Genomic DNA, 22,407 nt, shown 5'->3' with positions numbered 1-22,407 from the left:
AGCCACTGGCTCCACTAAGCACCCTGGCATCTCCAGCATTCTCTCTCTCCCCCTGTGAGTTGCCATTCTGATTCCCTTTTAACTGGAAAGCCTGCCCATGTAAAGGCCAGCTGTTTCTCAAAAAGGGGGCAGGATGCTGCCGCACACTCTTTCTGGCATTGTTCTAGCAGTTCTCCATGCTGTTGTCCCCCCTGCCGGCATGGTAAATTCTTCTTTAACCCTTTCTTGCTCTCATTCTCCTCACAATATGTATGAAGACAGGCTAATATGCATTTTCCTAGTTCCTCACAATGTAGGGCATTTAAATACATGCTTCGGGGGGGGGAGGGGGGCAGGGTGCTTTAATTGGAATGTCTCAGAGCTGTGCTAATTAAAGTGCCCAGAGCATCAATGTCCCCATGCTTCAAAATTATGGTGGAAGTACTTCATCAGATGCTGGAGGCTCCTGGAATGTGGTAATTACTACACTCCAGCAGACTCAGTTGATTGAGTCTGCTCTGACATGCTATAGTTATTGGAGCAGCCTTGCTGCTCATGTATAGGTGCCTGGAGGTACTAGATTTAATGTGCATTAACTAAAGCATATTAATACGTGTTTAGATGTGTCCAATAGAGGACATACAAGAATATATAATCTAACTCCTGGGCTTTTCAGAACCAACAAAATCTTTGTTTAATATATTAAGTGGGATAAATCTTGTAAAGTGCCACAGTATTTTTGGTTCTAGCACAGAAACATTTCGACAGAAATGGAGGAAAAAAGGGTTAGAAATCATTATTGGTTGAATGTAGACAATGTAAATTGCTCTAAAGCCAGAACTTGATCTATCTCTAGAATTTCTCCACAATGGCATGACACCACCTGAAATTTAGATACTTTGTCTCAGGTGGCCATCACAATTAGGCATCTAGGTGTCCTGTTCATCTTACAGGAAGTCCATGCACCTCTTGAGTGTAATTTAGTTTGCTCAGCTGCTCAGCAGGGAGGTGCTTATACCTACCCAATAGCAAATGTTAGGCACTTAGGAATGCTAGGAAGTCATACACTAGAGTTCTAGGTCCTCTTAAAACCTTTATCTCCCACTTTCCAAGAGAGTGTCCTATAGACTTGGTTGGTAAGGTTCTCTTGCCCTCATACTGAATCTGGGCAATCAGGCAGCCAAGTTGGGTACTTGCAGACATCCCTGGGACCTGATCTACAATGATGTAGTATGATCTTAGATTGAGTCCTGCTTGTGCAGATGTTCACTGGTTCCAGGAACCACAATGGGAATGTGATCTAAGTAAGATAGGGTCAGGGGGACTAGAGGGTTCATGCTAGGTTTGGTGGGTTTTGTTCTTCTGGGGGCAAGGTTTCCTCAGCCCCAGGAGTGCACTCTGAACATGTATAGATGGTTGGTAGATTGGGCTAACCCATGTCCAATCTAATTTAGTGCACCTTGTCAGGTAAACTAAGTTAGATCTGGCTGGCCATTTTTTGCCAGATCTAAACATCCTGAACTTATGTACAGATCAGCACCTAGGATATGGGATTCAGTGCCTCAGTGAGAATATCATTCCCCTGGAGGGAAAGGGGGTGTGAATGTCCCTGTTGCCACAATTATGTACTCAATTTACATTAGATAGACAGTTACTGTTTTCTTTTTCTTAAAGGAAATAACTTGGGAAATCTAGTGTCATGTACAACAGGATTACTATACACTGCAAAGAACAATGGCTGACCAGTACACCTCTAAAACAAATGTAACATTTATTTTCAGTGCACAGTGCATTTTTTCCTGAGATGACATATTTTTCATTCAATGTGAGTCACATTCCTATGGCTGTGCAGTCACAAAACCACCCTGATCTGAAGAAACCAACCATAAAGGTTAAGTAACCTAATATACTAGTATCTTTAAAACAGACACACTTCTGTTCATCAGAAATATTTATTCTTCCAACAGGCACTTGAGTGGATTTATCTGTCATCCCTTTACACTCCAGTGAAATTGAACTTGTTCACTCCCCTATTAAATCTGCCTCCCCCTACCTAACCTGCAGTATTGCACAAGACTTTCACATGGAATTCTCCCTTTTCTTTTATATTTTTGGCTGTTGGACAAGCCTTCCTGCTTACTGTATGCCAGTTTCTTACTCAGGGATCTAAGTATAGAGGGGTGCTCTCAGATATCACCTGTCTACACCACAGAAATGGGAATGCTATGTTTGTGAAAATGTTCTAGACCCCCTAGTATCTGTGAAATAGACTCAGAGGCCATGTCCAGACATGCAGGCACATGCAGTTTGTGGTACAAGAAAGAGGTTTGTGGTGCCACAAACTGCACATGCGGAACATTAAAACATGCCCTGCACTGCAATGAAGAATACATTTGCAGCAAGGGGGCAAAATTTGCTACTGGGATTTCCCAATTTCCCAGAAGCAAACCCCCCCCCCAAAACAAAAGCGCTAGGAAAGAAAAAAAGTAGCACAGAACATGTGAAAATAGGATGCACTGGAACAAACAAAGGCTTGGTCCTCTAGAGAGGAACTCTGGCTGCTTTCCTGAGTATCTCTACTACTCCATTTGTGCCCCCGCTGCTCTAGCATGCTGGGCAAAGGCAGTTTGTACACAGTGGAACAGTGTGTCCCACAACAAAGTGGACATACAGGGGCATGTGTTGAGGCACAAAGTAGCAGCACAAATTACTTATTTGTGCCACTGCAAGCATATATCTCTACACATTTGGACACAGCCAGAGAGGGAAGGGGATGCTCAAGGCGATAATTCTGTAGATATCAAAGAATTTGTTGATGCTGAATGGAGGAGCATTAGGCCTCTCTTGTCTTTGTAATAGCTGTTAATAAATAGTCACAGGGGAACAGAGCCAAATTCATCATGGTTTCTATTGTAGCTATGCTTCTAGATAGGAGATAACAAACAGAAGCTACCATCCATATGGACAGCTCCAACACTTCCAATTTTTGGGTATCACAAATAACTCTCCAAGGTATGTTTGCCCTTGAACACTAATTCCCTCAAGTGGATGTTGGAAGAACAATAGGGATTGGGAAAACTTTCTTTAGCAGCATTTTCATAGCACATTCCAGACACACTGCCTTTCATTCATTGAGTGTCTCTGATGGACAGCACCCGTCAGCTTTGTGTTCTGCATTTTAACCCATTGCCCAGTAGATTTTCTATGGGTTCCATTATTGTCACCATCTATTAATATTCTATTGAAATCAGTTTACTCTTGGCTGTACTCAGTACATTCAGCAGTAACAAAGCAGATGCATTCTAAAAGCCAGATGGTGGGGCTGGGTATCCGGCCATATAAATATATTTATATAATGTTGTATGGGATCTCCCTGATTATGGTTATAGCTTCTTTCCACAGATTTTGGCTTTTAAATAATTATTCAAAATGAAAGATAATAATGAAATATTTTATCACGTAATTTTTGCAACTAATTTTATTGAATACTGATTAAATGCCTATCAACAAGCACCTATATCAAGGCCATTGTTTTCCAATAATAATGCTTCAGAATTCTCTTTTGTTAATAATTCATGACTAATGTCAACCATAGAAGAGAATAAATAAGGTGAAGTCATAAAATAAAACAGTCCCATACTTGAAGCATCTGCCATAAACACAGTAGGTTTCTCCAAGACTCTACAAGTTACAGAAAATCTTTACTTAGCACTTTAAGTAAACTTGAATGAACCAAATGGGTACATGCAGAAAATGTTTCTATGTAGCAAAACAGAGCATTTAATATTGCATTTACTACTGTATAGATTGCTACAACCTGTGATTGTCCTATGATACCTTTGCCTAATGAGGAAGAAGAAAGATGTTTCTTGTCCAACCCAGAAGTAGAGAATGGAATTGAAAAACAAATAATGTTTAATTTCAGGTTTGATTTAAAGAGTGGCAATCATTTAGGAAGTTCCTTATTTATCCATCTCTATTAATCCAAAAGATAACTGGGCAGTTGGCTGCGCATAGTGCAGCAGCGGCCAGGCCCTGCCTCTTTCTTATGCTAATTCTATTAATATTTCTACAGAGCAGTGACTTCCCTCTGGAATGGATCAGTGCTGATTACTCTAGCATAGGGGGAATGCTTAAAGTGAAGAGTAGAAATCTTCCAGACCCTAAAGGAAGATAAACGTATGACCAGGCATGAAAAGCAACAAATGTCTCAAGGATTAGTCCTGTGAAGAAGGTTTGATAACGCTCAACCACTAGAATGCAGTCACAGAAAGAGGACTCTTCTGGATGCCACTTGTGTATTTAAGAAAATACTGTTAGGTATTTAGAGCTTTAATATCAAAAGTGAAGGGGAAGGTTGAGAGATTATGTTTTTGCAGTCAAGAAGAGGAAAATCAGACAAACAAAGCTACAGACATGAATAAAGGTAGGCAGAGAGATGAACAGACAGAGAAAGTATGAGTACTGGTGAAAACAGTCAGTTTGGCACTACGATTAATGAAAGGACAGTGCCTACTCTAGCTAGGACACTATGTGGTAAGAAATTAATGTTAGGAACCTGGACAATGCCATGATCCTGAAATACAGCATGCAGATTGTAAAACTGGATGAGAGAAACTTTATGGAATAATTACTGTAATTGAAGTACAGGTATTTCAGCACCAAGGAATGGTAGAAATAAAAGTAAAGTGGTGGGGTAGATGAGGTACATTAATCACGTGAGAGACTGCAAAGCAAGAAGAATATGTAGAAAACAGAATCTATTTGTATCAAAATCACTTTGTGGAAGGCTGGTAAGAGAGGTTCTACTGGGGTAGTGCTTGGAGTTCACTTGCTAGATTTGGATATGCACAAAGAGCTCTGTAATGCAGTACTGCAAGAACTATCTTTCAGAGACATTTTAGCTTCCTTAATTTCAGAGGAAATGATATTGATAATGGTAGAGCCCAGAGTGTCTTGGAAGTGATATCTGCCATATTTCCTCATGAAATATTCAGTGAACCAATATTCAGGCAATTCAATTTTAGGCTTGGTTTTGGTAATAAATGAGGGCATAATAGAAGAGGTAGCCTAGAAAATAACCTTGATTGATGGAGATCAAGAGTTTAGATTTAATTGGAAAATAAAAAGTTTGTCCATAACTAAGAATCTCAGTTTCAAAAGGGGAAACATTAGTCAACTAAAGGAGTTAGTGAAGTCAACTGGAATGAAGAGCTCAGGGACTTTACTTTGGGGGAGCCTGGGAGATCTTTAAATGAAAGGTACAGACAGTATCAAGAATCTGTATCCCATCATAAGTAAACCCCCCCCCCCCACAAAAGTTGTGGGAAGAGGATTGTGACTTAATTGGTTAAATAACTGCCTCAGTTGGCAAGAAAAAAAAAAAAAGATATCTTACTAAGAAGGGAACAAAAAAAAAAACTGACTAGAAAAAGAAACTATGATTTGGAGCTTACAAAATGTAAAAGTGAAACATACAAAATGTCAAATTGAATCAGTGCTTGCAATGGATATTAAATTTCTAAAGGTTCTTTAGCTAAATAAATAAAAAGTGAACCAAGGAAGGAAGTGGGGTAGCTATATGCAGTTAGGATGGGGTAAAGATTAAATAACCTAGGTATGGCACAAAAACTAAATAGTTCATTATCAATTTTCAAAAAGGATGATGTTGATGGGGGAGGGGAGGGGGGCAAAAGTGACATGCATGTGGAATAGTATGTAGTAGCAACTGTTTTTAATACATCTTTCAAGTCTAGGGTAATATATGATTAAAGAAGAATAAATGCAGTTCTATATTTAAGAGGCTGAGAAAAGGATCCACACAACTATAGGTCCATTAGTCTGACCTCAATAGAATGAAAGGCTTTAGAACAAGTTCTGAAGTAAAGAATAATTAAAGATCCAGAAGTAAATGCAAGTGGAATCCAATGTAATGTTTGTTTGCCAATGGCAGATCAAAGCAGAATAATGTAATATTTTTCCTTGATAAGCAATAATGTAGATAGATGGAATATAGTAGATCAATCTCCCATGTTCAAGAAAGAAGACTTCAATCTCGAATGGGCACACAGAAAAGGGTGATCAAGGGAATGGAGAGCCAGTCATATAAGAGGAATCTAAGAGATAAACCATTGAGAAATGCTACTTCACATAAAGACGATGTGAACACAAGAAAAATGGGTATAAACTGGCCCGGCATAAGTTCACACGAGAAATAAGAACGTTTCTAATATGGCTGTGCAAAACCGCAGTGTTTCATTTCGACTTCCATTTCACCATTTCAAAGGGACAGTGTTTTGCTTCGCTGTTTCAATGCTGTTCACGGATGAGCCTATGAACTTCACTTCATCAACCTCCTGGATACAGAAACTTGTGGACTCAATATAGACGTTGGAATTATGACACACTACAACCTGCCAGACTTCTAACTCCCCAGGTACCTCTAGACTTTTACCTGCTACATGCCCCTTCCCTGCCACCCCAGCTTGTCCCTCATTCCATTCAGGAAGAGCACACACACACACCAACTGCAAGTTCTTCCTTAGCCTGTTGAAGAGTTTTTCAGTGCAAAAGCTGGCATCCCAGGCAGCTAAGCTGAGCTCACCTGGAGCCTCACAACTCCACTGCAACCAGCAAGCCTTAGGCCTCTCAAAGATCTTACAGGTCTGGCCTTTCCCCAACCAGGACTGTGCATGTGTATGGTGGCTGGAGATTACAAGGCACCTCCTACATGCCTTTCATCAGGGAGGTCCTCAGTCCTGCCTGGCATTTCTTGGAGGCTGCCTTGCCACCAGCAGTTCCACCAGGCCTCCCAACCATAGCAGGGTGCAGTTTTAGTGGTCATGCTCAGGACCTGGGGCCTTCTTCTTCCCCATAGCCCTAGCCTCCAAGTGGCCCCACGTCCTCAATGAGATAGGTAGCCACCAAGGCCTGAGCGCTACCTGCCTGATGGTGGGGTCTAGTGCCTCTGGACCCCACCATGGAAGCTATGCCCCTGGCCCACATTGGCAGTGCCTGTGGTGGAGGAGGAGAATGGCTGGTGGATGAAGTGCTGGCATGGGACAGTGGATCCCCCTCTTACACATCCCCTTGCCTGTATTCTTCTGCCTCCCTGACTCTGTTCACCAGCACCTCCGTCCAGTGATCCAGGGTTTTGCTGATGCATACACTCCCCTTCACCCTTGGGTGACACATGGCAGCCAGCATATGGACTGTACTGGATTGCAAGGGATCAAACCATTTCCTGATGTCCTCCTTCAGCTGCCTCACAGTGCCTGCACATCTGGTGACAGCAGCCTGCTCCAGTTGATGAAGCACCCCTGGACTTTCACTTAATTTTAACCAGGGAACAGCTTTGTATGTTTTGAAAAAGTATTTTATCTAACCAAGGGCATAGAGTAGGTTGTTTAGGCTGGGGGAGATTGCCTGTTGCGTAGTTGCTGATTGCTGGCCTCGCTAGAAGGAAAAGCTGTATCAACAAAGTTCCGTAGCTGGAAGGGGGGTTATTTGGGGGGGATCTGGAAGGGGGGTCACTTGCTGTGCTTTCTATACCTTTCATCACATCAGCAAGTATAACCTGTTACGTAGCTATATAAGGCAGACACCCACTGGGGTGTGGGTGCTTGCTTTGCGAACGATTGCCAAGCACCACTTTCTGCACAGAAATAAAGATTAAGTTGGATCCTTCACCCCTGTGTGTTTATTGGCACAAGTGCACCGGGCACGAACTCACTGTCCTTTGGGGACAACAATTTCTGGCACCCCAGATGGGACTCTAGCTGACTGCCTTGCCTGGTCCACCTCTTCGGCTCCGGCAACAACTGTGGACGGCGCAAGGGCCAGGCGCCACCGACCTTATTTGTCGGAGGTCTGACCGTCTCTTGGTTGCCTGACGGAGTCGGGGAGGGGCACAACAGCGCAACGCTCGAAGGACCAACTTAATCAGGTGGGGCGAGGGAGGTTTCAATGGACAGGTGAGTACTTCTTTCCATATTTTGGGCAGGTTGGGAAAGAGACGGCTTTGAAAGTTCCGACCGTATAGATGCCCTAGGCGAGTGAGATCGGGTGGCAGCCCCGTGAACTCCCTTTAATCAGTTTGGTTCTGAGGCTGAGCGGCGGTCGCCGTCTGGTAGTTGAATAATGGGAAGTAACCAGTCTAAGATTCCACCCTGCAGTCCCTTAGGATGCATTTTGAAAAATTGGCCAAAGTTTGGAAGTGACCCTATGACAAAACAACAGATGATTCGGTATTGCAATACATGTTGGCCACAGTACCAACTTGCGGATGGTGCAGCCTGGCCGGAGAATGGGTCTTTGGATTATAACACATTCTTGCAGTTACAGTTGTTTTGTAGGCGCCAAGGGAAGTGGGATGAGATGCTTTATGTAGAGGCATATATGACTTTGTATAGGGATGAGGTTACACAGAAGTTGTGTGGGATATTTAGGGGAAGTGGGGTAATGGCTTTACGGGGGGTCACCACAGTATGTCCAAAGGAGCCGGAGGAGGAAGACGTGCAGTTGCTAATTGCTCCCATGGCTCCCCCGTCTCATCCTGTGAGCCATGCGTCACCACAGGGGACTTTCACTGCACCTGTAACGGGTCATCAGGGACTCCCGGCTGGCTCGTCCAGTCCGTCGTCCCCCACCTCCCCTGACAGCCTTGGGTTGCCGTCCCCAGGTCCGGCGGATGCAGGTGGTAGCAATCTGGTGGTAGAAGGGACTGTAGGAGATGGGGCGTTTAGCCCTGTGGTGAGTTGCTTACAATCAGGGGCCCAACCAGTAGTTCAGGCCCCTTTATGACAAGTGGTGGGTCCTGAGGGTGAACCAGTTTTTGTCCATGTGCCATTCAGCACAGCAGACTTGATAAATTGGAAACAGTCTGTGGGCCAATATCACCAGAATCCAGAGGCAATGGCCCAGTTGTTCTCTACTATTTTCCTCACCCACCAACCAAACTGGATAGATATTCAGGCCTTCCTGGCCGCTTTTCTGACTCCAGAAGAAAAGAGGTTGGTCTTAGAGAAAGCACGCACGATAGCACAGCAGCTTCACCCAGCCGGTGATGTAGATGAACTTTGCCCTAAGAAAAATCAAGACTGGTATCCCAACACCCGAGGGGGTCGGAAGGAGTTAGAGCTGTATCGGGAGTTTGTGCTGGCTGCTCTCCGGGAGGCTATCCCCAAGCAGAAAAAAATTGTCTAAATTGTATGAAGTGCGGCAGAGTCCGAAGGAGGATCCATCCAGTTTTTATGGGAGGTTATGCGAGGCAGCCAGACAGTGGACGGATTTAGATCCGGAGCTGCCAGAAAATGCCAAGATGTTTAACACACTGTTTATAGGACAGTCAGCCCCAGATATTAGAAGAAAACTACAGAAGACTGAAGGAGCAGCTGGAATGAGCATCAGCCAAATGATTGAGATTGCTTATAAAGTATACTCCAACAGAGATCAGGTTAAGGAGAAAAGGGAAGATAAGAGAATAAAGGCACAGGCGTCGTTACAAGCATCGATGTTGGCAGTGGCAATTGTAGATCAGAGGAGTCGGGGACGAGGCAGGGAAAGTAGGGGGTATAGAGGAGGCGTGGGCTATGCTCCGGGAGGCTATGGCCAGGGTCCCAGGCTGGGACCTAATCAGTGTGCTATTTGCAAGCAGGAAGGGCAGTGGAAAAATGAGTGCCCCAAGAGGGAGAAGAAGAGACGAGAGGAGGAAGAAAGATTGTTGATGTTGGATGGTTCTGACCAGGAGTGACGGGGACCGGGGGCTAACACTGAAGTAATCTCTGTCTCCCCCGACGAGCCCCTGGTTAAAATGCAAGTAGGGGGAGAACTTATTGACTTTCTAGTAGATAGTGGAGCCACACATTCAGTTGTAACCAATTTTAAAGGACCCTTATCAAAAACCAAGATCCCCATAATTGGAGCCACCGGCCAGCGGACGTATCGTCCTTTGGTGCCACCCATGGAATGCAAATTGGGAGGAAAGAAAGTGTCTCATCAGTTCCTGTATATGCCTGAGTGCCCCATACCTTTTTTTGGGAGGGATTTGCTGTGCAAATTGCAGGCCCAGTTGATCTTTTTGGAGGGGAAAATTACTATGAAGATACCAACTGAGGAAGCCTGGAAAGCTCAGGTGTGTCTCCTATTGCAGGAGGGGGAGGAAGGGAGAATTCCCCCAGAAGTAGAAGACGCTATAGTACCATGGGTATGGGCGGGAGAGAAGCCAGGGAGAGCCAAACTGGCCACCCCTGTAAGCATTGATTTAAAGCTGGGAATTACCCCGCCCAGGGTGCCACAGTATCGATTGAAAATAGAAGCTTGGAAAGGCCTGGAACCATTGATAAAGAGATTCCTTAAACATGGTTTACTTCGGGAGTGTCAATCATCTTTCAATTCCCCCATTTTGCCTGTAAAAAAACCCCACAGTAATGAGTATCATTTTGTGCAGGACCTCAGAGCCATGAACAAGGTCACGGTGACCCTCCACCCGGTGGTGCCGAACCCTTATACTTTGCTGGCTACTTTGTCTGCAGAGGAACAGTGGTTTACAGTCCTGGACCTGAAAGATGCCTTCTTTTGCATCCCACTTGAAAGGGACAGCCAAGAAATTTTTGCATTCGAGTGGGAAGACCCAAATACTAGGAGAAAAACCCAATTGTGCTGGACAGTTTTGCCTCAGGGTTTTAAGAACAGTCCCACTATTTTCAGCACTGCCTTAAGTACTGACCTTCAGAAGTGGGACAAAGGGACATCAGGAACCCTGTTACAGTATGTGGATGATTTGTTAATTGCAGCAAAAACGAGGGAAGAATGCCACCTGCTGACCGTAAGTTTACTAAACTTCCTGGGACAGGTAGGATACAGAGTATCTCAAAAGAAAGCCCAAATAACAGAAAAAAAGGTACGTTATTTGGGATTTGACATCTCACAAGGCCAGCGGATGTTGGGCCCTGAAAGAAAAGAGGCCATCTGTCGAATGGCAGTCCCAAAGACCAAAAGACAGTTGCGAGGTTTTTTAGGTATGGCAGGATTCTGCCAGATCTGGATCCCCAATTTTGGACTAATAGCCAAGGCTCTTTATGAGGCCACTACTGGTAGTGAGGGAGATTTGCAATGGACGGCAGAATGCCGAAAGAGCTTTGACACTATCAAACAGGCCCTTATGACAGCGCCGGCCCTGGGCCTACCCGATCTGAGTAAACCATTTCAACTTTATGTACATGAACGCCAAGGAGTAGCATCAGGAGTGCTGACCCAGTACTTAGGTAGCTGGAAAAGAGCAGTGGCCTACTTCTCCAAACAATTGGATCCCACTAGTTTGGGATGGCCGGCCTGCCTGCGAGCAGTGGCAGCTACCGCTATGCTGGTAAAGGAATCTAAGAAACTTACTTTAGGACAACCAATGACTGTGTATACCCCACATTCAGTGCTGACGGTGATGAATGCAAAGGGGGGAACCTGGCTTTCCCCTGGACTAATGGCTAAGTACCAGGCGACTCTCCTGGATCAAGGAGACATCCAGTTGCAAACCTCCAGTACCCTGAACCCAGCTACATTGATGCCATTGAAACAGGATGAAGGATTACAGCATGACTGCATTGAAACTATTGAGAGTGTGTATGCTAGCCGGCTGGATCTTAAAGATGCCCCACTACCTAATGCAGACCTTGAATTCTACACAGATGGAAGCAGCTTCATGGACAATGGAACCCGAAAGGCGGGATACGCCGTGGTTACATCATGGGATACCGTGGAAGCAAACGCCTTGCCTCCAAATACCTCTGCACAGAGAGCTGAGCTTATTGTGCTGACCCGAGCTCTCCATTTGGCAAAAGGAAAGATAGCCACTATATACACGGATTCGAAGTACGCCTTTGGAGTCTTACACGCCCACGGAGCTATATGGAAAGAGAGAGGACTCTTAACGGCAAGTAAAAGCCCAGTAAAGCATGGAACAGAGATCCTGAAATTACTTGAAACCGTGATGGAACCACTAGAGGTAGCTGTGGTGCACTGTAAGGCCCATCAAAAGGGAGATGTTGACGTTATTAAAGGAAATCGACGAGCAGATGCTGCGGTGAAGAAGGCAGCTAGAGGACAAGGTCAGGAAACTCAAATGTTGGCATTGATGCCTCAGGTAGTGTTACCTGAGGAACCTCCCAAATATACTGAAAAAAAGAACCAACTCAGAGAAATTGGGAAGCAAAGAACAACAAGATGGATGGTGGGTTTTGCCTGAGGGACAAGTCCTGATGCCAAAACTGATTCTTAGCAAAGTGCTCCAAGAGTACCACCAGAGCACCCATATGGGAGCTGACGCCATGACCCAAGGTCTCCAAAGAATTGTGGTGGGGCCTAAGATGAGAAAAACAGCAGAACAGATAGTGCGTAGATGCCCTGTCTGTTGTGCCAACAATCCTAAGATTTCCCCCAAACCTCCACCAGGAGCAGGAAGGCAAGGACTATTAGCAGGAGAATGTTGGCAGATAGATTTCTCTGAAGTTCCCAGGAAGGGACACTACAAATACCTGTTAGTGCTCATGGACACTCTGACTGGATGGACTGAGGCCTTCCCGTGCCGAACCAACCAAGCAAAAGAAGTGGTCCGGGTGATGCTAAAAGAAATGATTCCACGATTCGGAATCCCAGAGGGATTAGCCTCGGATTGAGGGCCACACTTTGTGTCAGAAGTGACCCAGGCAGTTTCCCGGGCTCTGGGGATACAATGGGACCTTCACACAACATGGAAACCACAGTCAAGTGGACAGGTGGAACAAATGAATCAGACTCTAAAAAGACAGCTGGCTAAACTCTGCCAAGAGACTTAGCTGAAATGGCCCGAAGCTCTGCCTCTTGCCTTGCTTAAAGTGCGCATAGCCCCTAGAGCTAAATTGGGAGTTAGTCCATTTGAATTAATGTAGGGCAAGCCATATCCTAAGAATCCAGTGGTGACGCATGGGAGTCAAATGCATGTAAAAGGGGAAGGTTGGGTAAAAGATTATTTGTATTCTTTGTCTGCTGTATTGTCTTCTCTACACAGGTATATCCAGGAACGACTTCCATTCCCTCTAGATACACCAGTCCACAAGTTCCAGATCAGAGACGAAGTGCTGGTCCGGACGTGGAAAGATGAGCCGCTTCAGCCCAGGTGGAAGGGACCGTATCCTGTGATTCTCACCACTCACGCTGCAGTAGAAGTTCAGGGGGTAAAGCCGTGGATACACTACACCCGGGTGAAGGCCACACCAGAAGTAACACTGGCAGGAGAAGTGGCTGAGAGTGTCGCACCAGAAGCCGACACAAATGGACACCGTTGGACAGCAGAGCCAGTAGAAGGACTTAAATTTCTGTTTAAACGTCAACCATGTGGAAAGTAGTTCTTTGCATAGGTGTAATGTTTCTAGAGTCTAAGGGGTTGGTGCATCAAAGGTTCGATAAGAGTCAAAATGTGTGGGTTCATTTGGCAAAGGACGTATTAAATGTCACTCATTTTTGTTTGGCAGGTGGAATATCGGTTGATGATATTTTCATGTCATGCCTTATAGGGGTGCCCACTCCAATGGAAGCACTCCGGAATCAGACTTGGTTCACATCTGGGGGAATAGGAGGTCCAATCAATTACACTAACAACTCCATGTGGGGAACCATTACCACAGAAAGAAACGCTAGTACCTTTGAAATAGACTTGTTGACAGTCACCTCCCCTGGTAACACCAGCTGTGCCAATTTTGTGAACTGTACCCAAGCTTGCAAAAGCCTAACCAAAGAAACTAAAATTTTCAATTGCTCAGACATGACTAATGTATCATGCAACTACGTTCATGTTATATTACCCCGGGGGTGGTTCCTCCTTTGTGGGAAGACTGCCTATTCATATATCCCAGCCAATGCCACAGGAGGCCCTTGTGCTCTAGGCCGGTTGACTGTCTGGCTACCAGGTATGTCTAAGACCTCTAGTAAGTGTCACCGGAGAGGTTTGAAGGTGCTAGATAAATCCTGTGATAGTGACATAAACCTCCTGAGTGAGGCCGAGGTAGTGTCCTTAGCAGTTTTCCTAGTAGGGGTGCCAGGCCTAGTAGTGGATGCTGAGAGGCAGTTTGGTAAGGTGGCCTGTGCCCTGGCAAAGGGCCTAAATACAACTTCACAGGCCCTAGCTGCCCTCAATATTGAAATGAAAGAACTAAGAGGAGCTACTCTGCAAAATAGAGCAGCCATAGATTACCTGTTGCTGAGGCATAACCACGGATGTGAAGAGTTCGAGGGAATGTGTTGTTTTAATTTGACAGATAACTCCGAGTTGATAGAGTCAAAAGTGCAGAAGTTAAAAAAGGTTCTGTCCCACATTAAGCAAGGGGAAGGGTTCGACTTCTCATGGCTTACTTCTTGGCTTCCTAATTTTTCATGGCTTAAGCAAATTTTCCTATTAATTGTGGCAAGTATATGTATTCTCTTGATAATCTGTTGTGGGATACAGTGTGCGCCAATGTGTTGTAAGGTACTCAAGAAATCAATTTCTTCCCCTGTTCACTGCGTGATGTTTGTAAAATCATCAGTTACAAACCCGATCCAAAATAATAGGGAGGAAGCGAAGAGATTTCTGGAGATGAGAAAGATAGTTGAGGACTATGGGCTTTTTCCATAAAGGCCATAGCCTCAAAGCGGGGATTTGATGAAGCACCCCTGGACTTTCACTTAATTTTAACCAGGGAATAGCTTTATATGTTTTGAAAAAGTATTTTATCTAACCAAGGGCATAGAGTAGGTTGTTTAGGCTGGGGGAGATTGCCTGTTGCGTAGTTGCTTAATTGCTGGCCTCGCTAGAAGGAAAAGCTGTATCAACAAAGTTCCGGAGCTGGAAGGGGGGTTACTTGGGGGGGAGCTGGAAGGGGGGTTACTTGCTGGGCTTGCTATACATTTCATCACATCAGCAAGTTTAACCTGTTACGTAGCTATATAAGGCAGACGCCCACTGAGGTGTGGGTGCTTGCTTTGCGAACGATTGCCAAGCACCACTTTCTGCGCAGAAATAAAGATTAAGTTGGATCCTTCACCCCTGTGTGTTTATTGGCACAAGCGCACCAGGCACGAACTCACTGTCCTTTGGGGACAACACAGTCAGGAACATTGATCCCCTAGAAGTTATCCATTTGGTTCTGAAGCACCCACACTACAGGGATCACCTGGCTAAGGAGGGCATCATCAGTGCTAAGGGTATCAGTGGCCTCAAGGAAGGGCTGGAATACCACCAAGACCTGTGAGATGGTATAACACTCAGCTCTGTTAAGGGGGCCTCTGATCCCAATCTCCCTGAGCAATACCATCTCATGGATGGCCTTCTGTTGCTCCACCAGCCTTTTCAGCATCAGGTATGTGGAGTTCCACCAAGTCTCTACATCCTACATGATTTTGTGGTGTGGGATGTTCTGCTCTGCCTGTTTGTCCCACAGCATCTTGCCCACCTTGATGCCCTGGTGGAAGTAGCCTGCCACCTTCTTGTATTTGCAAATGAGCTTGCTGGCAGTGCTGGTGCCTTCATCAGAAGCTCTGTCCCCCTCCAAGGTGTCCCTGACAATGAGATGGACCTTGTGTGCCATACAGCGGATGCCAACAAAATTGGCATCGTGGACCACCTTGACCATATTGGCCACATTGTCGGTGATCATGAACCCATGGGTAAACTCGCCCAGCCCAATGAGCCACCCCTGCACCAAGCAATTCATGGCCCCCATAATCTTGGATGCCATGTTGAACTCATCCATCACCTTGGCTTGAAGGAGAACCCACAGATGGCCTGACTGGTTGCACTGGTGCCCTGAGAGGGAGAGGTAGGCATGATCTCCACCCCAGCTGCTCCAGATGTCTGAGGTGAAGTGCAAGGCTACCTGTGGACCTGCCTTACACTGCCTTACACAGCCTTATACAGCTCATCCCTCATACAGCTCATCCCTCATACAGGGAGGGCACCACCATCCTGCTGAAGGTGGTGCATGCAGGCACTTTGTACAATAGGGCCATGAGTGCCATGAGCCACCTGAACCCTGGCCACTCAACAAAGGAGAAGGGCTGGCCATCAACAGCAAGAATCTCTTCAATGCTCTGGGTGACCTTGCTTACCTTGGTAATGCAACCTGTGTGTGCCTGCCTTTCCTCCACTGTTTCAGGGTGGCCTACCTCTGCTTTGGGGGGACAGGGGCTTTGGAGTGAGAGGGAGACTTCTTTTTTGGCACACTCCCACTGGTGCCAGGCTGAGGAGGAGCAAGGGCAGGGGGGTGGTGCCTGTGGAGAAGCACCAGCATCCTCGTGGTGCTCATATGTTTTGTTCCCTTGCCCTGGCTGGTTTTGGCTCAGCAGTGCAGGCAGATATCATATGTGGGATCATCTGCCAGTTCAAAATGATCCCAGACCACACTGCCCCCGTGCTTCTGGGGTACAGGTGCATATGTGGATGCTGCCTTTGCCCTCTCCTCAGCAGGCAGAGGCACAGCAACAGGAGGAGTGGACTCAGCTGAGCCACTTGCCTTCACGACCTCTACTTCAACCTCTTCCGAAGTGCCTTCTGGGGAAGGAGACCTGGCTCCAGGGGAAACTGGAGGGGTGTTGAGCACAAACTGAGATGATTACCCTTCCTTCCCCAGAATTTCTTTTGCTAGGGCACTCAGATCCAGATCCAGCTCTTCCTCTGGCACTGGAAGGCTAAGGCTAGGAAGTGAAATGCGGGTGGAGGAGACTGTCATGCTGGTGCTGCTTGTTGTCATGGTGGTGGTAGGCATTATGACTGGTGCTATTGGAGGGGATGCAGACTCAGGCTCTCCTCCCCTTGCTGTAGAACTCTCCTCCCCTGTAGAACTGGAAGCCTCATCCCTGCTAGTTGTAGGAAACAGGCTGCATCTAAGTTTGGGGTGGGGGGAGTACTTACACCTCTCCCTCTACCCCCTCTTCTGCCCCTCCCTGAAGGCTTACCAGCTGCCTTTTTAGCACACTTCATAGTGTGTTTTGTGTGCTGAAAAATCTGTGTTCTTCTGTAATGTAATATGTATTTATATAATGTGTAGATAGTTGTATGTATGTATGTATGTAATAAATAAAATATATAAATGTATGTACGTGCTCTTATATAAATTGCATATTATAATATGCGATATATGCTGTGCTTCCCTGCACAGTGAATGGAACGCACACTGTGAGAGAAAGCACAGATTTCTTTTCTGTGGGAAAAGAATCAAAATAGACTAACAAAAACAAAAAGAGGATTTTGGGGGAGGAATAAATTGGAAGGAATTAATATAATAATAGAGTATTAGGAAAGGAAAAAGTATTGGATCCCATTTTCTAGGAATGGACTAGCAAGTAGGAAGTAATAATCTTTCTGATGCTGCTGAGCTGCTGGAAGACACATCTCAGTAACTGACCCCAAGGCACAGAGAAAGCTCAGTTTCAACAATGCTTTTTATGCTGTTTGTCCATCGCTCCCTCCGGGGCACTGGGATTGGAAGGGACTTCAGGGAAGGATCACAGTCACTGGCCAGGTACACATGTTAATATCAGAGCAGTCCTTTCCCCCACTTCCCTCTCCCTCTCCGTAGTTTCTGTTTAGCTGCAAGCAAACCCAGATTCCAAACTTGAAACATTTTGAAAAAACTTTTGAAATGTTTCAAGTGCCCTTGTTTCATTTTGAAGTTGTTTCAAAGCCTTTTGTTTTGTTTCAATTTCACTGTTTCGAAAGCTTCAAAATGAAACACCCATCAAAATTTTGCACAGCCCTAGATTCTAACCATTACAACAATAAGGTCCTGGAACTGAAGGTCTCTTCTACACCTGTGTTCATGGAATTGGGACCCGTCAAGGAATTAGTCAAGCCTACTCTTAATGTTGTATTAAGCCTGATGTTTTTTTCCTAGTGTGTTTTGCCATAGTTTTACAAATAGGTGCTGCTTATAACTAGGAAATAAGGTGGGTATTCTGTAAGAGTGGTATTCTGCAGTATCTAAGGATAAAATAAAGAAAGGTATCCAACTGCATAGCTCATCAGCAAACACATTAAAAACTATTACATTCCAGTTACTAGTTAAAAAGAGAAATGTAGAAATGAAAGAATACATGCTTCCCTCCAGTAGTATTTATAAAAATAAATATCCTTAAAAGCCCTTCAAGTCTTTGAGGGGGTTAGAGCTTTGCTCCAGAGGCATAGCAGGAAAACTCCACTTTTTGGGCAGCCTGACAGTGCATGGAGCATTGCCGGTTGTCACTGTGCCAATGATGGTGGTGCAGGAAGCTGTTTCTGTGTCAGTAGCTATATCGAGGGGAAGGAAGGGGAGAAGAGGGTTGTGGCAAAGCTGCAACCTCAGTTATACTGCTGTTTTGCTGTGTTCTATCCTCAGACCCTGGGAAGACTTCTTCAATAAGCTCTGCAGCTATTGAGAAGGCATAACATATGAACTAGAGAATCTTTCATTAGGTTAATAGAAATCCTAAAGTATCTTTGATGACACAAAACAAAAACATAATTCTCCCAAAAAACAAAACAACTAAAAAAAAACATATTTCCTAATCTAGTTTAGGTACATTTCTTTGCTATCCCTTCACCAGAAAGGGATATCTTTATCATGCACCATCCTAACCCAGTGTAAATCTGTGTCATTCATTGAAGTGAATAATTGTCCATTTCATACTCTGACCCTATTATTAATTGTTCTTGTTATGGTACAGCATTAGAGGCCTCAACTTGAACCTCATTATGGGCAGACAGAAGTGACAATTTTCACCTAATCTGGCCACAGAAAATAGTTGAAAGTCATGACCAAACAGAAGTGCACACCTGCCTTCACAAATGCAGCTTCACAAATGGTTGATTGGGTGAAAATCTGACCTCTCATTGCATGAAGGGTCAGATGAACACATTTCAAAAAAGATCTTTGTACATATCTTCTGTAACTTCTGTCTGCCTGCCTGCCAGCCTTTTTGCTTTTTTCAGAATGGGAGGGGGGGAGAGTGCAGAGGAAGTTCAATCTGGGTGGGGTTCAGCTCCTGCCGGAGCATGGGGTGAGTTTTTTGGACACCCCCCCCCCCGGTGAGAAGGGGCTCAAGTTCACCCACCCCATCCTCTACAGCTGTTTGGGGAATCCCTAGAATGAGCTCCCTCTGCTGCCTTCCCCCCCCCCCCCCTTCTATTCTGAAACTGGGGCAGGCTGGGAGACAGGAGGAGCCATTGCTGAGGGAAACTGGTTGTGGGATGCAGCCAGGAACTAGGTTCCCCACCCTGCTGGAACCAAAAGTGAACTTTTGTTTAGTCTGGGGGATGGTTGTAAGTTAAAATGTTTCATGCAAAGCATTTTGAGTTAAGCGTTGAGCTGCACTTCTGTCTGCACCCTATGGTAGTTTCTTTACCCACCGGTGTAGTAAGAGAGGCAGTAACTTTTCTGTTTTAATTTTAGACAGAAAAAGAATAGTAGAGGATATGGTCATGAAATGCTTTGGCTCAAGAAAGAATTCCAGTAGAACCCAGTTCTTTTGTCTCCTCATTCACTGGCCACTGCTCTTCATTTTTAGCCATTAAATTTTCATTATTCTTAAAGGTGAGAAGAGTGTGATGCTAAACCTATGAGTGATGAATGACAATTTACAAAGTATCATAGGTAAGGAAAGAGTGGCCTCATGGGCTAAGAAAGGTAATAAAAATGTAGAAAAAAATATTTTTTTAGTTTTGTGGGGAGAAACTGCTGGGAGTTTTTGGTTACAATTGAGCTGATATCATGGCAAATATAACAGCACAGCAGTGATGGCATAGAACTGTTTGTATTCTCCATGTGTATTGCACCTGAACTTTTTTTTTCATATATAATTCAGAGCCTGCTGTGGTGGATCTGCTGAGTTAATGCATATCTTTAAACACAAATAAAATAAGGAATTTTAGTTAAAAGGAAAACTATTTCTCCTTCAGTCAAAGAAGTGATATCCAGTGGGTACCTGGTCACTTCTAAGCAGCCAACAATTATTTTCCTACTATAAATGTCAGTCATGGTGGGTGGAGTAGTGGGGAGGGGAACAGAACACTATATTATATTTTTCTTTTAATCTTGTAGCTGAAAAGCCTAGCCTATTGGACTGTCAAGTTATAATTGAAGCAAATTTCATTTCCAATTCACTTCACCACTTTAACAAAGAACTGAGTACCTGACAGAAAAAGACTGAGGGGGCACTAGCTCAGGCTCATAGAGTTAGAGACCAGGGGCCAGAAGCCTAGAGTTGGTGAAGATGTGGCTGGAGCTGGGGCCCAAGAACCCAGGGTCTGGGTACAGTGGACCTTGGGCAGAGGGACCCTGCAAGATTAAAGTGAGTCAAGGCCAGAAAGAGCCTCAGCTCAGACACAGACTTATCTCAAACCCTCACCTGCCTCCTGGGGGCAGTCTCTCAGTGAAATTACAACATCAAAGGCATGGCAGGTGAGATAACAGTGGGAGTGGATTCTTAGGGGCCAGCAGTAACAGAGATAGCAGTCAGGCAATGAGTCAGACCGGAGACTTTGTCACTCCAAAGTTGGATTCATTACAACCACTAACTTCTTTAGTAAAAAAAAAATAAAAATCATAATGTTAAATTAATAACACAAAACAAAAAAGTGTAGGTAACATTTTTTCCAATGCACAGTTGGTTTAGTTTAACATTGCTTAAATGAAAATTCCTAAAATAAAAGTAGTTTAATGGGGGGAATAGTGAAATGCAATAAAGTAATGCATTTCAGGCTTGATTATTTCAATCTGCTTAAATGGTCTGCAGAGAAATATCATGGACACCACAATAATTAATAGATTTTATCTTCACAATATCTTTCTTTGTTAAGGACATTGTAATTTTAAGCAAATGAGGAATGGAGGCAGAAGGAGGAGGAGGAAGGCAGGATGGCCTAGTAGTACAAGTATTAATTTAGGACTTTCAAAAATATGCTCACATCTCTACTTGTGAGATTTGTGAATGAGTTGAATCTGCATGAGTGAATCTTAGTTTATTTTCTCTTGAATCTGCTAAAAAGATATATAGTTTTACTTTATGTTTACAATGTCTGGCAGCACTCTTCCCTACATGTGGGCTGTTGTCATTTATTTGTGAATGCCTTGGACAAGCATAACATACTCAAAGTCTTTTTAGGTGACAACCATTATGTTATTTTTGGGTGAGATTGTTAAAATTATTTCAGTGAGTTAATCAATACAACTTGTGTATCGGTTGCAGCAGTCATATAACTCATTCATGTGCATTCAGAACCTCACCCTTAGTTTCTTTGTACCTCCATTTTCCATGTCTAAAGTAGAAATAATATTACTCTCTTTCATAACAGTTGGGCTATGTGAGGATAAATATAACAAAGATGAACTGATTTTTCTAAAGTTTCACAAGGAGGCCAGACTAGTAACTAAACTGAAATATTTTGTATGCTAGTTCAGTATCCTATTTAATAGATCATTTATCCTAGCCTAGGTGGTAATACCAGTACTTGCACTATAACATCTAACTCTATGAGTTTGTTCCATACAAATCCATACAAGTAAAACATAAGCATCTGGATCCTAAATAACTACAGCTATACAGTATTATAAATTCTGTCTCATTTCAAAATATATCATCACACAATTATTATTACAGTTTTTCACATTTTTTTTGTCTATGTTGTCCCACAGGGAAGTCCAATTTCCCCTGACCACAGATAAAAGCTAAATGTCTATAGCAGAGCTCACTCAAAAATGTCAAATATAATAAAAAGATAAAATGAAGAGAAAGGTGACCATAGTGACTTCCATATGAGTTATACATGTATTCTTTTATTTTTTCTGGCTCAGACTCAGTCTATGGGGAAGTGACACATAACCACCATCACCACCACCACCATTTTACTTGTTTCTCCAATGTCATAATGGAAAAACAAGAACAAAACAAAACAAAACAAAAACACAATACTTGAACAATGTAGTATCTATGCTGGCTGTGAGCTTGAGAAAGATAGAATGCTGAACAGCTTAAGGACTAGAGAGAAATTGGGAAAGTCAGAATTCTGAAAGCTCTCAATTTGGAATAAACATATTATCAACAAAACAAGTGAGAAGAACAGAAACAGTTAAACCACATCGTAATGTGGCTTCAGAAGATCATCTCTGTATTCTTGTCATTACTGTTCACTGTCTATAACCAGGCCTGAGTAACCTACTGTTCAGTGCCAAAGGCAGCAGCAGTCAAGCAAGGATGAACCTGTAAATTATATGCAAGGACCATGTTCATCATCTGTCACCAAAGTGTCAAATGAAAATATAACATTGGCATTCTGGGACATCACTGTTGAAACACCATGAATAGAATCACTGATTTTCTTTCTATTTCAATGTGGAAATGGGTTAGCTGTGTCCACATGTAGAAGTAAGGGTGTATATTACACCTTTCAAA

The 22,407-nt window shown here is 44.1% G+C and overlaps 1 long non-coding RNA gene across 1 annotated transcript in view; it reads right to left on the bottom strand.

The window, feature by feature from the left end:
* LOC109280392 (uncharacterized) overlaps positions 1–22,407 on the bottom strand; it is a 249,778-nt gene that overhangs the window by 81,601 nt on the left and 145,770 nt on the right. The window lies entirely within an intron of this gene.

The sequence above is a fragment of the Alligator mississippiensis genome, chromosome 1 (assembly GCF_030867095.1).
Source record: "Alligator mississippiensis isolate rAllMis1 chromosome 1, rAllMis1, whole genome shotgun sequence".
Classification (NCBI taxonomy): Eukaryota; Metazoa; Chordata; order Crocodylia; family Alligatoridae; genus Alligator; species Alligator mississippiensis.
The sequence above is the reverse complement of the archived record's forward strand: the minus strand, read 5'-3'. Positions and strand labels throughout refer to the sequence as shown.